Raw genomic sequence first — 7,485 nt, 5'->3', positions numbered from 1 at the left:
CCTGCTGTTATTACAGACACATGAACTAACTGCAGACAGTTGCCTAATGCTAATTTTACTTTTGCTTTCAGATGTTTTATTACGTACATTTTATGTATGAAACACATGAGTAAATAGTCATACATCCTGTCATTGTTTTATTTATGGATGAAATTATAGTTAAAACAAATTATTCCTCTTTTTGGAGAATCCCCCTCAAGGACCCTGGACCCAACTTTGGGAACCACTGGTCTAATGGATTCACAGCATCGCACCACTAAGAATGATTTAGTAACACTGGAATGGATATTTGTTCTTATTTTAAATAAACAGGAAACACTGATATATGAAACTGCCAATTTGATTATTTAACTTATTAATCATCGTTTCTAGACGCCTGTCTGCAGTTAATTCTGTTCCATTTTAACCCCTGTATGACTGAACTTTATTATTTGTTGTGATGGAGTGGATATAGAGGACCCAAATGCAGAGAGAGAGGCAGGCAGGCAGGTGATTGTTGGAGCTCAGGGATTTATTCGTACAAAACGGGGAGCAAACCAACAAAATGGATCCAAAAAGCAAAGGCCAACACAAGGAGTCCAAACTGAGGCAGGCAGGCAAAAGGCAAAGTCCCAAATCCAAAAGTCCCCAGAGAAAAGATTTCCAAAACACATTTGACAGGATAAAGACACAGGGCAAAGACAACGGATGCAAAATGATCTGACAGGAGACAAAGGGAACACCAAGGCTAAATACATGAGGTAACGAACAAATGAGGGACAGGTGAGGCAACAGGTGAAACACATCAGGGCGGGGCAGGAAAATCAACAAAGGCGAGAAAACACAGGAAGTAAATTGGACAAGACAAGACAGAAAACCTGACTATCAAAATAAAATAGGAAACAACACAAACAGAAAACATGAAATCAACTAAACACAGAAACTCGACACAACACAAGGGAGAGCAGAAAACACAGGACTTAACCAAAATCTACACAATACAGAATAACCAACAAAAACACACATACAACATACAGAAAACTACAAGGAAGCAACAGAAATAGCACAAAACACAAGGCAAAATGCTGAAACCATAACAATTATTATTATTAAGACTTGGTGAAATGATTCCCCACTACAACTAAATTACATTTTGTTAAAGAACAACTATGACATGTAATGTACCGTAAAACTTCAAATAATAGCCGAGTCCCAAATAGACGCCTGTCTCTTTTAAACGCCTGGTGTGACAACAGATATGTATGGAAAGCCAAAAGGGTCACAATTCGTCACAATTCGCACGGCGTTTTGAACGGCGTTTGTGGCGCCACCTGGCGTTTATTAAACGCCACTACACGTCTAATAAACGCCACCTGGCGGTTAATAAACGCCACCACGCGTGTGACGTCACCAGGCGTTTAATAAACGCCACCAGATGCTTATTAGACACCTGGTGGCGTTTTGATAATCAACTCCGCCCTGTGGCTTTCACAGCCAATAGATTTGAACTCTAATCACCCAATCAGTAAAGAAGGAGGTCAGGCAACACTAATCAAGCACGGATCTCCTTTGCAGCTTGTTTAAGTAGCCCAAAGAAAATGCACAACTTTGTAGTATGTTACTTTTGTATTGCCAGACATCAGTAGGCACTGGGTGCTCATACTTTATTTAATTAATCAACCCAAATCATCCTCCTAAAAATGTAATAAAAAGTGGTGAGGAGCTATTTTCATTATTATCTTCTTAAATTTAGTAAGAGCTGTCACACTAAAAACTGACTAAACGCTGTCCCACTAAGAAACTAATGGCATCACATTTGCCTTTTATTGTACATTTTATCTGGGTCTATTGTTAAAAGGGTTTCAGATATGGTGATATTTAATTGCTGCAAATACCAGTCTATTACTAAAAGACCAAGAGAGGGGTTAACATGAAGAGTAAGCAGATTTTCAAAAATACTGTACTCTTAATTCAACTACTAGGAACCAAAGAGTAGCTTACCAGAAAATCGGACAACTCTGAAAATCTTGACAAAAAGGATTAATAGTTTCTGTAAAGGGCATGCAACAATCAAACCTAAATATTATTATACATCTTATTTAATTACTACAAAAAAATGCTAGTTTGGGACAATTTAAGACAGTCACAGCTGTCTTGCATACAGTCAGTTAAATAAGAATTAGTTATCTCAATAAAAACTAAATTAAAATTATAATGGCAGCATAGGGCACTATCACCATTTATTTGAATTCCAGTAAGCGCAATTGACCTGAAGATGGCTAGATATATTAATTCTTTCCTCTACTTTCATATCTTTATGCAAAAAACACCCACCAGCGCTCTATATAAAGCAACTAAATTAAACATACGTGTCATACTTCATTTGACCTTTCAGGAGACTTACCTTGACACAGGAACAGCAGGTGTCAGATCCCTCAACACACTCAAATACTATGGTTTATGATCTTGACTCAATTGGACATTAAGTTGTAATAATAAATCATTATAAGCATTTTAATTTATTTTTATTCCATGCATTACTAAAAATGTAAAGCTGAAAAATTTACTGACAAACACAAAAGCATGACAGATATAAAACATGACATTTATTAAATAACATCAAAAATTCAGCAGCACTAGGGTGCAAGTAGTCCTTTGTGCATAGTTTCTGGTATATATTTATATTTTTATATTTATAATTATATTTAAAGGACCACGTGACATCACAGTGCTTTGCTGTCACCATTTTTGTGTCTGATCAAAGCTAGGGGACCTACGTCATATCAACCACAACAGCTAGAGGAGACGGATACGTGATACACACAAGAGAATACGAGGAACAAATAGTTTTTGTCCGTAACGTTAACCAGCCGTCAGCCCTTAACGAACAACTTGCTAGTTAACGTTACTAGCATGATCAATCTAGACTTAACCACCACAAAAATAACACTGTTGATAATTGATGACTTGCATGTCCCGTTATCACATACTCTACATTTGTTTTTCTTCAACTGCCATATCTTGGTGTCATTTACCTCTCCTGCAACAGCGTATTGATGGGCATCTGTACTCATGAGATACTCCAGTGTATGGGGATGTATTATGTACAAGTTAATGTTAAATGTGTCAGGAAAAGTAAGTTTGGGCTGACGTATGGCTGGGCAATTTATATATAAATCGTTCACTATGTTGATGTTGAGATGGAAAAAAATGTGCAAGGTCCAGTGGAGGTGAGTTAAGCAGGAATGGTTCAGGAGGTTCTTTTCTTGACTGCCATGCAGGGCTGCGATGGAGAGCTGACAGTCAAGTGACACCTTTCAAAACAATGGATGACCCCGCAGCCTCCTCGGGAAAAGTTGAACTGGATCAGCACTGTTTCGGAGAATGTGATCTCCCTTACAGGAAGTTGTAGATGGAGCGGATGAGGGGAGTCACTAGGGTACAGAGAGAAGATGACATTAGTGGAATTGACAGACATTCAAAGTTCACTTCCGTACAAGCAACACAAAATATTGGTTATTCCATCCACTCAAACTTAGAAAATAGAGAAATCCCTGTTCTTTTGTTTCTGTTTCTGTCTGTATGGAGTATATAGTGTAGGACAGATCCCTGTGCCCCAGAGTACCTGTGACTGGCTGACTTTGAAACAAAGATAAGTTTTCTTCATGTATGCTCATTTATCTGTGCGTTTGTTTTCTTTGATCCTGTCACTGCCGTGCAGTCGATACACTGTCTAACATTTCGCGCTGTGTGGGCAACTTTCCATTATATCTTTCATAATTCAAACAATGCTCGGCTGGAAGTTTTCATTCTTTGATTTTCTTTTACTGCCTATTTTGTGTAAACAGCTGGTAGCGCATTTGCTGCTCGTGTTACAACCCAACGTGGAGACTGCAGTGCACACCTTTTTCTTAACTTAAGTCACACATATTTTTGCAGTTATGTAATTGCACAGAGTGACATCGCAATTAGATTAATCATGCAGCCCTAATATATACAGTATACTATTTGGTGTCCACCTGTTTTATGCAGAGGACACTTATCTCTCCCCTGGTGATTGCATGCCAGACCAGAACTGCAAACTGGACTTTTGTTTTGAATCTCATTTCCGACACACCTGCTCATGATAATGCAAGTTTACAACATCCCACTGCAGGGTCATTAAAGAAACGGCCCTGGCTGCATTTGCTGTATATTTAGGATCGCTCCTCCTGCATTGTCCTAAAATTGGTAAGACTCCTTGAAAAAAAGGCTCTACATTAGCTTCACTGTTCACCCAGTATGTATTTCAACACACTAACACTATTGAAACAGAGTCAGAACTTGGTTTTAGTCAGGTTGAGTTTATGTTTCATTTCAAATCATATATGCCATTCATAACAACCTAAATGTGTCACTGTCTGAGTGATGGACTCTACTCTCTAATGTTACTTACCAGCTGTTAGTTACCCCTGGCTGTCCACAGGTTACTAGTGCAGTAATAGGGTGAGTTTATACATGGTGGACCCACCAGTGAAATAGGGACACATGACATTTATTATATTTGTAACACCTGTCCCATGTAGCTATATGGTCTCTATAGAGTAGTAGTACTATGGGAAGGCGCCGGTTGTTGTTTGTCTTTACCGGTACTAACTAATGCTTATTAGCAATCTATGTTTCTCAATATTATTAAAATAACTGGCGGTGCCTCCAATATGAATTAGGTAAGTTTTGTGTTAACCTTGATTACTCTTTTAAATTGTAACTCAGAACAAAACCTCATGTACAAAATCTAAGACCCAAAAATGATACTTTAAATACTGTATAAACCCAGATATTGGAATTTATTTAGTTAAAGTACAAAAATAATAAACACATGTATGGTGTATTAGAAACATAAACACAAGTGAGGCCAGTATAAATAACTCCCTATTTTTTATGACACCCAAAATAATATGTTGCCTCAATATAGCTATCAGAGTATACTATAAAGTGTTACCTCTGCTTAGGTTTCAATAAAATAAATGCATAAATCCTTTTGACATGTAAACCTGAATAGTTATCTGTGGGCCCACACTCACACATTCATACTCAGCAATCAAAATACAAACAAAAAAAACCCTGTTGCAGGCCTGAACAGAAGCTTGGGAGAGGAGGCCTAAAAATGTGACGGCCGTTTCACTTGTTTACACAACCAATAAAATAAAATCCACGTGCAATATACTCAGTACTCACGAATCCCAGTCAAGGGGATATAAAGGCGAACTTGGCGATGGCAGCAGGCAGAGCACCGGGTAAACCACAGCAGGAAGATCAGCAGAACAGAAAACAGCAGCGGCAGTCTACATCACACCAGCAGGATGGAAGATCGCTCTCTGTGTGGTCCAAAGGAGCTTCCCCGATCCTCTCTCTTTTACAGTCACAAATGTCCGTCTCTTGAATCAAATAAATTAACTGAGCAAGCAGGTCCATCCACTATTTCACGGCGAATTATCGGTAGCTTGTCTCAATTATTTCACATGCAAAGCTAACAGTATGCTACGAAAACAATGCTAATGGCAATTGTGCTATCGCTAACTGCCACACAATAGATACTACAACACTTAATTACAGCATATATAATCACACACATGCACATGTATATTTACCTCTTGTCGATTTCAATATGCCAAAACACAGCATAACTGGTTGTCAGCCTCAGTAATGGATAACAATGTCCTTCTACAACCTACTAAACCTCACAAAGTCCGTTCACTTAGCGTTTCTGTCTCTCTGACTGGATCTCTGCAGGTTACAGCTAAGCCCCGCCCCTCTACCTGGGATTGTAATTACATTGGCTGATAGGTCATGACCTTCCAACAAAAGTACAGAAAGACGATGATTGACATATTAGGCTGCTATCAAGTTAAACTGTGTGGCAGATTACCCTTACCTACACGTGCTGAATCATGTACACTTCACTCAAACTACAGTCAACTGCATCAACTTAAAACTTTGATCTTTTAAAAACTGTAAATGTAACTCTTACCTTTTAAACGTTTTATTAATGTTAACCATTTTAACATATGGCATTAACTAATTAACTAATATTTTCTTCACCATATTTATATATTTGGATTGAATTAAAATAATTTCAATAAATATCTAAATTAAATTTATCCAGGGCTACACATTATTTAGAACACTTCTTAACTTTGCGTCTGTATGAACAAACACTTTGAAGGTAATATACATATTGTGAACACAAAAACCACACTACAGCAAGTCAAAACGCCTCCACTCCTTTATGACTGAAGAGGGACCAACTAACTCTGTAGAAAGTTCACACAGACTAGGAGCAAAATATCCAGAAGAGCTGCAAAACAAGTAGCCTAATAATATATATTTTTTTAAACGATAGTGTAGCACTGTAGTTACTCACTGACAGATAGGCCCAGAGTCTAGGTTAGAAGGAGATCTAGAACAAGGACTCAGGAATAACAGACCAAGGGGTGAATTTGAACTTATTTAAGACAATAAGTAGTATTAGACAATTTAAACACATCAATTTGGTACCAAACCACACAGAAATTTAAAATACACACACACACACACACACACACACACACGCACACACACACAAACACACGCAGGAGGTGCACTGCAGACGGAGCAAAAGATACCTTGCCAGTAAAGCGCACAAGTGTGGCTACAGTTTTCAAAAATGCAGACAGCGTTTGCTCCAATATAACTTAATGGCTAGATGCTGATGCAGTCAATATCACTTCCTAGACAGACAGGGACCACAGTGTTCTCTATGACCCAGGCACAAGACAAAAGCATTCATAGGCTCTGGTGACAGGCTGGAGGTTGAAGGTTAAGGCAGCTTTATTTCTATAGCACTTTTTATGAACAAGGCAATGTAAGTGCTTCAGATAAAACATTATAGAGCAAATGGTCATGAAAATAAAACCTCCTAAAGAATAAGATGCAAATTTTACAGTGCCATGTAAGAAAACATTTTTTTGATTAATAGGTGGTAGGGACAGGTTTGTGAGGAGAGAGGGATGCAGCAGTTATTAGGCTCTTTAGAGGTTAGTTATAGACATAAGAGAAGACATTTGAGTGTGTGGTAAAACTTTTCACAGTGCACATTTTTCATTTGGTGACTTTCCATTGAATAAAAGATTTTTTTGCAGTCATATTTCATCTATCAAGTTTTCTTTAAAATAGTGTTGGTCTCGTTCTCGTGAACCCCAATCTTGTGTCTCATCTTGTGAGCTGAGTATCTCGTCACACTCCTAATATCCCTTTGAAAGGTTAGGGCATCACCGCTTGTAGGTTAAGCGGGACAAACCACACTCTGCATGACTTTTTGGGCCTGTTTTGGGATCTGTTTCCGTTGCAGAAAGTGATGTTAAGGACACTCCATGATGCAGGAGTAATCAATGTTTACCATGACCTCTTCAGTTTTCTTGAGAGAGAGGGTATAGTGAACCCTGATAATGAAATGCATCCTTGGAGCCACCATGGTCTAAGGACCTA

General features: G+C 38.3%; 1 long non-coding RNA gene across 1 annotated transcript; it reads right to left on the bottom strand.

Annotated features, from left to right (window-relative positions):
• Window positions 1-2,563: 2,563 nt before the first annotated feature.
• Window positions 2,564-5,860, bottom strand: LOC120567666. The gene is made up of 3 exons (XR_005640604.1): window positions 5,610-5,860; window positions 5,197-5,396; window positions 2,564-3,413 (listed from the first exon to the last, which is right to left on the bottom strand). It is a non-coding gene; the product is annotated as an uncharacterized LOC120567666 (long non-coding RNA).
• Between the last annotated feature and the right edge of the window lie 1,625 nt (window positions 5,861-7,485).

The sequence above is a fragment of the Perca fluviatilis genome, chromosome 11, assembly GCF_010015445.1.
Source record: "Perca fluviatilis chromosome 11, GENO_Pfluv_1.0, whole genome shotgun sequence".
Lineage (NCBI taxonomy): Eukaryota > Metazoa > Chordata > Actinopteri > Perciformes > Percidae > Perca > Perca fluviatilis.
Note: the sequence above shows the minus strand (reverse complement) of the source record. Positions and strands in the feature narration are given on the sequence as shown.